The following is an 11,273-nucleotide window of genomic DNA, read 5'->3' as shown; positions in this document are numbered from 1 at the left end:
ATGTTGTGCGGCTTAAGGTAGTGGGGATGGGAAGAGAAAAGTGGAAGGAGTACCTGGCTATTCAGATATGGTCACCAAACACGGCTAAAACCATTTCAAGCAACGTTTCCATTCTGAATGGTGCTCTTACACCAGGGCGATAATGAGAGTATCTTCCACTCTGGAAGGTTCCGCAAGATTCCTATATATTTTTTTATATTAATAAATTGTGAAATTATTAATTAAAAAAATAATTTTAACAAATTAATTAAATAAAATTTACTTGCGCACGCCAAGATTTGAACACGCGACCTCCGAATTCCTAGTCGAGAGCCTTACCCCTCAACCACGGAGGCCAAGACCTACGAGAGATTTCACGAAGATAGTAACAGATACGCAGATCTGACAAAACTATATAACTGCACGGAAAGTAGGTACAAGAAAGCTATACTATCATCAATATTAATTTAACCTAAGTATACTTATATGTTTTGTATGTACTTGTGTCTCTTACTTTTTTATCACTTGAGCTTGTATTCATTGTGTAATTTCTGATGTCATTAACCAGGTCTTTATGCCACACATAATTGGTATTTTTTAAATTATTTAAAATATTCTCTTATGCTTATATTTAACTGTGAAATGCGATAATTATTGATGATACATTTACACCGTGCACGAATATGATAGGGGCATTTTCTTTGTATTTAAAATCTACATGTACGTGAGACAACACATGAAAGGAAAGATGCAAAACTTCAAAGAGATAGAAATGAAAGCACGATGGGAAATGTGTATTTTTATTGTTAGTTCTTTACGCTGTCCTGATGAATTCTGGTGCAAAAGCCGGTCGGCTACAACATTTTAATAAAGTTTGTCACTTCTTGTTTTATGCTAAACCTCAAAGTGAAGCTTTCTACAAAAATTTGAAAGATATTCAATAAACTGTGTATTTAATAGTTTGCTACTCTTTTGGGATGATAAATGGAGCCGTTTCATGTTCGACTGTACTAGTTTGATATAGGTAAGAATACGTGCCTGGGATATTCCTGGAACTGCGAGCAGAATATCTGGAGTCTGACGTCATTGTCATTTATCAACTGCTCCTGCGTGGGGGAGGTCCACAGCGTGGTAGTCAGGATACCTGAGAACATAACACATTATACATTATTATACTAGATACATCATTATAATATGTGCAAGGAACATGACGATATGTAATATTATTTAGAGGATCGTAACACTTCGGAGCAGTTAATTGTAGGGACATCCGATTAAAAAACATAATTTTTGTACTGGTATGTTTCAAACCCATGTTGACGGTATCGTGATAATTTTACAGTACTTGTTAATCAAGATTTTGATAACACTATCGTATGTTTAAATAGGATACTTTTTTACTGAAAATGTTGGGATTTAGATTGAAATCATAGATATCCTAGATAAAGGACACCTAGAGTTACATTATCTAACACCATAAAAATATTTATTTTTTATTGAACTGTTTACAAATCTTAGTTTTAACGTTTTTTGGCATGCGATAGTCTTACACTGTAGGAGTGCGATATACTTTTCCAAACAATAAAATTATAAAAATTCAGTTTCTTATGTGATTTGTATTGAAAAGTTCGACCGTACTCAGCTATACATTAATTTTGGAAAAATTAATTTTAGAATTGATTAAAAATCCTTGAATTTTTACTGGAATTTTTATTTACAGATCTCGCGAACTGTCGCGATAAAGAAAATATTAAATTCTACCAAAAAAATCATTGAAGGTCTCCTTAGCACAGTAGTTTACGCTGATTTTGAAAATATTGTGATAAATATTCAAAATCAAATGCCTATTTATGAATCAGTCTTAGTCAGAAAAATATCATGAACTGTTTTCTGTTACTAGTAGCTTACCACAGGGGAGTAATTGAGGTCCACTTCTGTTTTTTTAAATCAATAACAACATAACTAGCTGATTCACCGGTTCAAAGTTTAGATCTATGACTACTGAATTAAAATGCTCATGGAAATAAGGAACGAAAATCATTTCCAAAGTCAAAAAAACACATGAAAAAAAAAACTTAATAAAAATATAAAAAAATTATGCAGAAATACTTTACGAAAAAACACTGTAAGTAGCTTTAAAATAAATACAAATTGAAAACGCTCTTAGCACTTTGCAAATTATTTGCAGCCTGCTATGACATAAAGCTTTCAACAAACCCCTCTCCTGGTCTATTCACAAGCCTATTTTTTCTCCTACACACGTAGATGATGCTAAGTAATCCATCACGTCTAATGCAAAGGAGAAACGTGAAAGAAATGAATGGAAATTCGTCAACGCCGTTTGCAGTTTGTCTGCGCCCGTTAACGATGTACTGAATATTTAATATTATTTGCGATGAGTTATAAATCATAAAGGGTATGAAGGATTTTTCACCTTTCTTCTGAATAATTTACGGTGACTGAGTTTATTATTCATGAATATAAGTTCATGCATTTTAGAAAAATCGACCTAACGGTTTTAGTTTCATAAAAATGAGACTAAATCAATCATTTAAAACTGTGTACACGTTAGTAGTATCAAATTTATATAAGGTATATAAATAAAATTCATAAAGGGTTTTAATGTCATGTAATTTTTGCCAAATTTCATTCACCGTACAAGCGACGTTCGAAGATAATGTTGCTATAAACTTTTCCGCCATTTTAAAGTTATAATATTTTGCATCTGTAAATAGTTATCTCTGTATATATATATAATATATTACGTATCTGCGAATTATGTGCGCACGTACAATTTTCCTGATTTTCTTGTAAATTATAAAGGCCTGCCAAATTACTTTCCCAACTTCAATATTCTTGTAAATAACGACCCCCGTGACTGACAGGTAAGATTATAGTGCTGGTTGGGTTCAGAGGTCACGGGTTCAAACCACAACTTGGGAAAATAACACTTAACTAAAGGAAAGTTAAAGCATCTTCGTATTTATAGAAACAAGATCAGATTGACATGTAGATAACTTTGAAATATTTTTAATATTATTAGAATTTAATTTGAGGATCTGATGGTATTATTATGTCAATGACTGTATAGTTTAGAATTGTTGTAACGTAATTTGTAACTTTGTTATTTTAAAAATTAACCGTCAAAGTTTTGAAACCTTGGCAGCGGGTTATTATTTGCTAGTACGATATTAATAGTTACGTTTATATAGCTATTTTGCGTTCTCAAATCACATGTGCGTTCGGTAAAATAAACACAAAAACCACAAATAAAGTAAAATATTTTTAGATTATCCAAGAATATTATTCTATTTTCATTGTCACGCTTTTGTCGTCTCCTGAAATTACTCCTTTCTAGAATCTGTTATACCAGGTTCGGTTTATGACGAATGATCCCCATTTACGGAATGATTGAACTGTATGAGATATGAAGTAGTGAAGACGAATTGGTGCGGGGGAGTTGGTAATGTCGAGTAGTGGAACTTCGTGTATGCCAGGAGACAAATTCCACAAAAAAGGTGCGTCAAGAGACTCAATTCTCACAGCCGGAATATTGTGTCAGTTTGACAAATAACGCCCCAAACAATGAATAAAAGAATTACATCAGCTTCTGTTGAAATATGAAGAGCGAAAAATCCAAGATTTCCTCAAGTTTTTTCTGAGCAGAGGAATCATACTTTTTAAATATTTCTACTTTGCTGGTGGAAGTAATAATCTAAGCAAATTATTTATTCCTTGGGAAAATGTTTAAGAAACGTAAAAGCGGAAGATTGGAAATTTCTGGATTTATCCCCTTAGGTATTCAAACAATATTAAAAAGACTCGTATAACACTGAAAGCTTATTTTCTTTCATATCTTGGGAAAAGTTTCAAGATTGAATTACTTTTTGGGGAATTGTAATTTATTTACCTTTTTTCGAACTATACTAGGTACTGCTAACAAACAGCTTACTTATATTGAGATCTGTGTGTTTAAGACCAAAATAGAGACAATTCTCGCTTTATACAACAACAGAAGGAATAAATTCGATGTCATAGTCAAACAGAATGTACAATATTCCCTGTGGTCTCATAGCTTACACTTCTCGCGTGGCGTGGTAATAAGAGATTGTAATACGGGGTAACCGGGGGTAAAGTGCACTAACTTCGGTGGTTAAGTAATATAATATATAATATTTTTTTTCGAAATTCCAACGTTTTAAGGTAAAAAAAGTTGTATTGTTTGTAAATGAAAATAAATGTTCGAATTTCGAGAAAAATTATACAATTTCAGTTTTACATTTTTACTTATTCTATCACTATGAATCACCTCCCAAAGTGCACTTTACCCCCGGACACCTTGTATAATTCACAGAACTTTATGAAAATTACTAATTGATTTATAATAATTATTATTCAAGTTAGATAAGATCATGATAAATTAATAAATATAACATTTAAAAACAAACATATTTCAATTTATTTCCACACCGACCGGTGCATGAACATTATTACTTTCTTGTCACAGATCAGGATATTGCTTTTCATGAGTTAAATTTCAAAAAATATTCATTACCTACAGAAGTTTTATTCACTGAAAAAGTATTCGATTCATCTGATAAGATTTTAAACCGCATTATATTTTTCACTTGAATTCCACTAAACTTATACCTAATCTAAGATAACGTAAACATATGATTTTAGTATATATTATTATTGATGAACACATTTCTTTACATGTATTTGTGGCATCCCTGCTGCATACTTCTAGCTCTGCGGCGACCCTGCTGACTTTCAACTGTTCGGGGACTCATCGACCAATCACTGGAGGTTATGCTATCAGTAAACTTCGCAGACTAGAATCTTCGAGATGTACGGTGAAAATGCGCAGCCTTTTGAGAGTTTCAGAAACGTCGGGACCGCTCTTCAATACACCGTACCACGGGATGTAAAAGACGCGTCTGCCATATCTGTTAATAAGTCCTAGTACTCACTCATTCTCATCCAATAGACTTGCTTAAATACTGGCGACGCTCGTGTCGCCTGTCTGCGCCGCGCCGACCGTCCGAGACCAACTTGCGTCTCCTCCTCGATCCGCCACAAGTTAGAACTAATTATCCCTCAGTTAAAAAGTTAACCTCTTAAGTAGGATAAAAGGAAAAGTAGACACCAAAACAAGGAAATTGGTTTACAACACCACTGTAGCATTTTACCTGAATTACTGCGCAAGTGGAATTTTTTTGAGAAATAAAACACAAATGAATGGAAAAATGAAAAGAATGGAAATAATTCAAAACAGAGTCATGATTGTCTATATTGTGGTTTATCAGATACACTAGGATAAATACAACGCAACGCCAACTCGTGTGTGGCAACGTTTAGTCTTTAAAATCCTAGTGTTTACATTTTAGTTAAAAAATAAAATGTTACCAGATTACACGTTTAAAAGTGTTAGCATTAATAGTACAGTCCATGGCTATCTTACGAGATGTTGCAACAATTTTAGGCTTCCTAAGACGAATTTATCGGCAACACAAAATAATATTTATTATAAATGTACTAAAATGTTCAATGAACTCCCCGTAAATGATAAGGAAGCTAAAAGTCTTTTCGTGTGTCATGTCTCAATGTTGTGAAGTCCAAATATTAGTACGTAGGTAATAGAATACTTTTATAGTAGTATTAAAATATGGTTGTACTAAATATAACATTTTTAGAGCTAAATAAAATATAAAACAACCAAAACTAATTAATTTTATCACCAGCATCAATCAACGAGATCTGCCTTATCTTATTCCTTATCCTTACCAGATAAGTTTTTAATGTTAGAGGGAATACAACACAAAACCCTTGCATCAAAATATTTTATGCGTAATAGTTTATTTCTACAGATTATAAAATTACGAAAAATTGAAAAAAGATGAAACGATTTTTGTCCGCTTCATGCAAATATAGGAACAAAATATTATGTGAATACGATGAAAACATAAAGGTTTTTCATTTTATTTTTCGCAACACTTCTCTCTACTGACAAACGTAAAAAATCAGTTATTTTTACTATGTTCTACACCAAAGGAGGCAGAGAGAGTTAAACGTCAAACAACAGTTTCCCGACTCATCCTCTGTGCTACATCGACATTCATGGGTATTTTGTTAAATACCCTTCATTTCATCATTATCATGTCATCCACCCCCCGACACCTCATTCACTTATCTGAAAATTTACTGATTTAATCAAAACAATTTAGACAATATAATGAAAAGTATATATAGCTGTTAGTAAATGGCTGAACGATATAGAAATTAACAGCTAGAATGTAGGTAGCCTTCGGTTGACTTTCTAGCCGTTTTGTTTAATTTGTATCCTTTTATAAAAAGATTAAAAAAACAATTTAATTATTTGTGCCCTCGACAATTTTTTATCATGAACTATTCGCCTCTTTCAATTCAGTCACACAAAAACGTTACTTACCTAAAACCAGACAATTCTCACAAAAAAACTAACGAGAACGTTATATAATGTAGCCATATATCAGTAGAGAATTCTTAATTAAGGTTTTTTGTAGTAAATAATTAGCGGAAAAGGTATAGCCATAAAAGGCTCAATGTGGCAACACAATAAAACGTTTAAGTATAAATAGGAATACCCTTGTTTTTCCAGGGTTCTAGAAGGAAACAATGGAGATGAGTCTTGATCCATTCTTAGTAACTTGCTATGAATCCGCGCCCACAAAAGTGTCGCCAACATTGTTCACCAACACTATAATAAATCAGATCTACGCATAGCGGCACACACACCGAATGCATTAAATGTATTGGTTTCGCCGCATTGAAAGTCCGAGAAGTTTGATCGGAACTCGCCTCCGTATTAAAGGTAAAGAAACACTGACTGGGCCGTAGACAGATGTGCACACTTTAAAAAAAATGGATGGCAGTATCGCGATATTCAATGAATTTTCGGATGAACGTTATAAATCACTTCGCAATGTTTCACTAAATCTATCAACTATTTTATTCATTAGATTTATTTTAACCATTTGTACATCCAAGTTTACACACGTCTTATTTGTTTAAATACATAGGTACTATTATTATTTATTACATTTTATTTTAATTAATATGTTTCCGCCAGCGCATTATAATATTGCATTAGTTTGTAAACTATAAAAACGGTTTCTGGCTTGGACTTAAGCCTAGGGTTTGATTTATGTGTATGACGATGTTAAATAAATTGTACTTATATGTAAATTGTAATTGTATTTATTTTTTTTATTTTTTTTATAGTGAATACCTCACAAGAGTCCCAACTGCTCCCGTCTGGAGCCAGTGAGATTATGGCATCCCCAATTGGGGGATGTTGTGAGGCTGAAGGTAAGTGGGGAAGGGAAAGAGGAAGGTGGGGAAGTACCTGGCTATTCAGATCTAGTCACTAAACACGGCTAAAGCCATTTGGAGCAACGTTTCAATTCTGAATGGTGGTCTTACACCAGGGCGATACTGGTAGTATCTTCCACTCTGGAACGTGCCGCAAATATATTATATATTATTTTAATTAATTAATTGTGAAATAACACAAATTAATCAAATAAAATTTATTTGCGCACGCCGGGTTCGAACCCGCGACCTTCGGAATGGCAGTCCAATGCGTTACCACTGGACTATGCCGGCCGTCGATATCCTTCTCTCTACAAATATACTAATTATTATTACCGATGCTTACCGTCTGACTAATAAGATTCTTACACGCCCGTTCAACATTGTTGTGGTAAAGCCGGGGTCGAGCCTGGTTTAAGACCGTTGTAACCATACTACGATGGAAAACCATGGTAGAAAGTAAAATCCGTCACTGTTCTGACCTTACGCGCTGCGTAATATTTACACTGCGTTTTTTAGTGAGGCTGATAAAGATTTAATACAATTTGAGATGCGTTCTTAAAATCTTGATTTATAAAAAGCATTTTGTTAATACATAATAGTAAAATTCTTACGACGACACAGCATTATATTATTTATTAAGAATAAGGGCCAGTTGTTTAGCGTAATTTGAACAATTCATCAAATTTCAGAGTTAATTATAGATTCTATTCAAATTCTGTTATTACATTATTGGCCATTTGTTTCACATAACTGAAATAATAACTGAAATTATTATTATTTATTATTTATTAAGTCTTAGATTAAATACAGGCTTTTCCAATAAAAGGTGTTATTTTGAATAGCCCGTTATTTCGGTAGAAGTTTCTTTTAAAGCAGTCACTTTTTGACACTTGACAACTAGAAACTACGCCATTAATAAAAATGGAACGATACACGCTTCAAAAATGCATTGAAATTATTAAAATTCACTTGAGTCAATCAAATGCAAAACATCTTGAGCGATGAGGCCCATTTTCACCTCGGTGGCTCTGTCAACAAGCCAAATTGTCGCATTTGGGGCTCGGAAAACGAAAGAGTTATAGTTGAAAAGCCTCTATATCCTCAACGTGTGACTGTTTGGTGCGGTTTATGGTCCGGCGGAGTCATTGGACCTTACTTGTTTGAAAATGAGGCTGGAGCAACAGTTACGGTGAATGGATTGCGCTATCTAGAGATGATTAATGATTTTTTATAATAATAATAATAATAATAATAAAGTGTTTATTCCGGTATGTGAGGAGGTAAGTGCAGTCCCACACATTCCATATAGAGATACAACAAAAAATATAATCAAAAACAAAAAGATAGAACAGAAAAACAAAGAAAAGAAAACAGAATAAATTGAAAATAAAATAGAATAAAATGATAAAATAATAGAAAGTTGAAGCCTTTAGGGAGCCGTGACTATATTAGGCGCTCGTATTTTTCTCGTATATTATATTATTTTATTTATATTTTATTTTTTATGGCCGGAATTGAATGGTATTGATCTGGACAACGTTAACTTTCAACAGGACGGCGCTACGTGCCATACAAGAAACGAAACCATTGATCTTTTACGATTGATTATCAAAATAACACCTCTTATTGGAAAACCCTGTATTTTGTGCATCGGCATTGTCTTTTTTTTGGAAGCCCAATTTCATTGCAAGTTCTTTTGTTGTCAGTTTTTTTTATTAATTTTTTATTGATATACTAGGAGTATATTTTTTATTAAATATTATTTGGTAATGTGAGTCTCACTGGGCTTATCCGTGCTGAGGACCCCATTTTAAAATTTTATGTGACAAATTTTATATAAATAAAACAATGGTCAATATTGAAATTTTGTTTAATTGAACAAATATAAATACATTAAATAAAAATGAATAATACATTAAAGTACTTAATGAAATTAAGATAATTAAGGGAGTTATAAAAACTAAGCAATATTTATGTAATTATTAGTTCGGTTGTGTATGATATATTTACTATGTGGGTAATTTTTAAAAACATGTTTAGATAATATTTTTTTGTAATGCATCCTTTTTTATTCTTTAATCCATGTCTTAATTTTGTTTGTGAAAAGCATTTTGTTTTCCTCTTTTATATGCCGAGTGTCCTTGTTGCATATAATTTTGTTTGAAAATATTTTTTTAAAGGTTATTTATTATTTTATGTATAAATATCATTGCGTTTAGGGTCAGCATCTGTTTCACTTTAGGTCAAAATATTTTTTTTAATATTCTAGTTAATTTTGAAATCCATTTTGCCTAAGAATTATTCTCATTTCTCTTGCTTTTTTTTAATCATTTTGTTATTTTATTTTATCTCCCATTTTAACAACAAAATTTTGATAAATGCCAAATTTCAAGACAAACATAACCTTAAACGTCAAATATTCAAGTCGTTGGGAGGCCTTTCACCGCCGTCACCTTTCTTACAATTAGCTACAATTCCCTCCCTGATCTGGACAGCGCAGATCGGCGTAGACGTTATGTGTGACGTGTAACAAGCGTGTTTCTGAAGTATTTATTTACTTAGGAAATGTATGTATTATAAGTGGTGCAGATGCATTAAGCGTTGCTTACGTTGCGTACGTGGGCCAAGTGTATCCTCATCTTAAACTCCCTATATATTTTTTTTATTTATTGTTTTTGTGTTTAATTCGTAGAACTCTATTTATTTATTTTTTTAAATAAAATTAAAATCATATTAAATAATATAATTATTTAGTTCTACTGCTTTGATAGTTTGAAAATGGGCTTGAAAGGCGAAACAGCTGTAACAATAACAAAAACAAAAAAAAATCTTTCAGAACTTAATAATTATACTATTAAATTGTGTTTCTTTTATTAATAGTATCGTTAATTAATATTTTAGAATCAGGTGGCAATATTTATGGGATAAATTTTTATTTGTTTTTATTTTATTTCAGTAGACACGAGGTTAAAAAAAACGAAATGCGTGGGTTTTATAACCTTATGTTTATTTCGTGTAATTATAATGAGAACGATTTTAATCCAGGAAGGAAAACCAATATTTGCAAAAAGAAATATAAAGTTTAGTTGTTTTTTCCAAGGAATTCGAAGAATAAACGAGCCCGGGCCAGATGTGTCGGTAATTAAAAATAAAATATTGAAGAATTTTTTAATTTAACATAAACCCACCTACCACCTATATAATGTACGAAAATTTAATATCAGTGATGACGTATTATTCATATCACTAGGCGTGGAACACCTGTGTTAAGATGGTAATTTTCAGGTTAGTATAGTTGTTTATCGTTAAACTAGGCTTACTTTAAGAGGAAGCTACAAGCCAAAAATGTGTAATAGGCTGTGGGACTACTTAATTTCCCCCCACACGTGGCAATACTAACGCGAATTAATCCGCGGCTATACGCAAGCGAGAATGACAAGAGGAATCTTCATTTCTCTTTTAGGGTTCGATTCAACCGCCGGCACTACCTTCTTTCTGCCACCTTCACAAATTATAAAAATCTTCCTCACAAATAAACTAAATCAATTGTGCAGACATTCGTTTCAATCTCCCATCTCCTGAACACAATTTACGAATTGGATAGGCGCCGTAAATTACAGCTAATTACAAGCCCTACACTAGCCCTTGCCACAAGGCATTAAAATCACTTGACAAACGGAGTCTAGAAACGTTCGATTTCAAGCAAAAAAACTGGTTTTTATTTATTTTGTATATAATTTTAAAAGAAAGCAAAAAAGTTAATCTAGGGAAACTGTCACAGTTAATATTAGCTATAATACTGTATTTTTTAAAAGTTGTTTCCTTTATGCGTTCATACATTTCAATTGAAAAAAAAAAATTTTTAGTAGTTTGCATTTATATTCTTTATTGAGTAATTTATTTTTTATTTATATTCTACTCAAGCGAGGCGATAGAAA

At 32.3% G+C, this 11,273-nt stretch overlaps 1 long non-coding RNA gene across 1 annotated transcript in view; it reads right to left on the bottom strand.

Annotated features, from left to right (window-relative positions):
- Positions 1 to 1,024: 1,024 nt before the first annotated feature.
- Positions 1,025 to 11,273, bottom strand: part of LOC149416951 (uncharacterized) — a 236,930-nt gene continuing 226,681 nt past the window's right edge. The window contains exon 3 of the long non-coding RNA XR_016303404.1: positions 1,025 to 1,123. This is a non-coding gene — a long non-coding RNA (uncharacterized LOC149416951). The remainder of the gene's footprint in view (positions 1,124 to 11,273) is intronic.

The sequence above is a fragment of the Hesperophylax consimilis genome, chromosome 16 (assembly GCF_061612785.1).
Source record: "Hesperophylax consimilis isolate HC1 chromosome 16, BYU_Hcon_1.0, whole genome shotgun sequence".
Classification (NCBI taxonomy): Eukaryota; Metazoa; Arthropoda; class Insecta; order Trichoptera; family Limnephilidae; genus Hesperophylax; species Hesperophylax consimilis.
The sequence above is the reverse complement of the archived record's forward strand: the minus strand, read 5'-3'. Positions and strand labels throughout refer to the sequence as shown.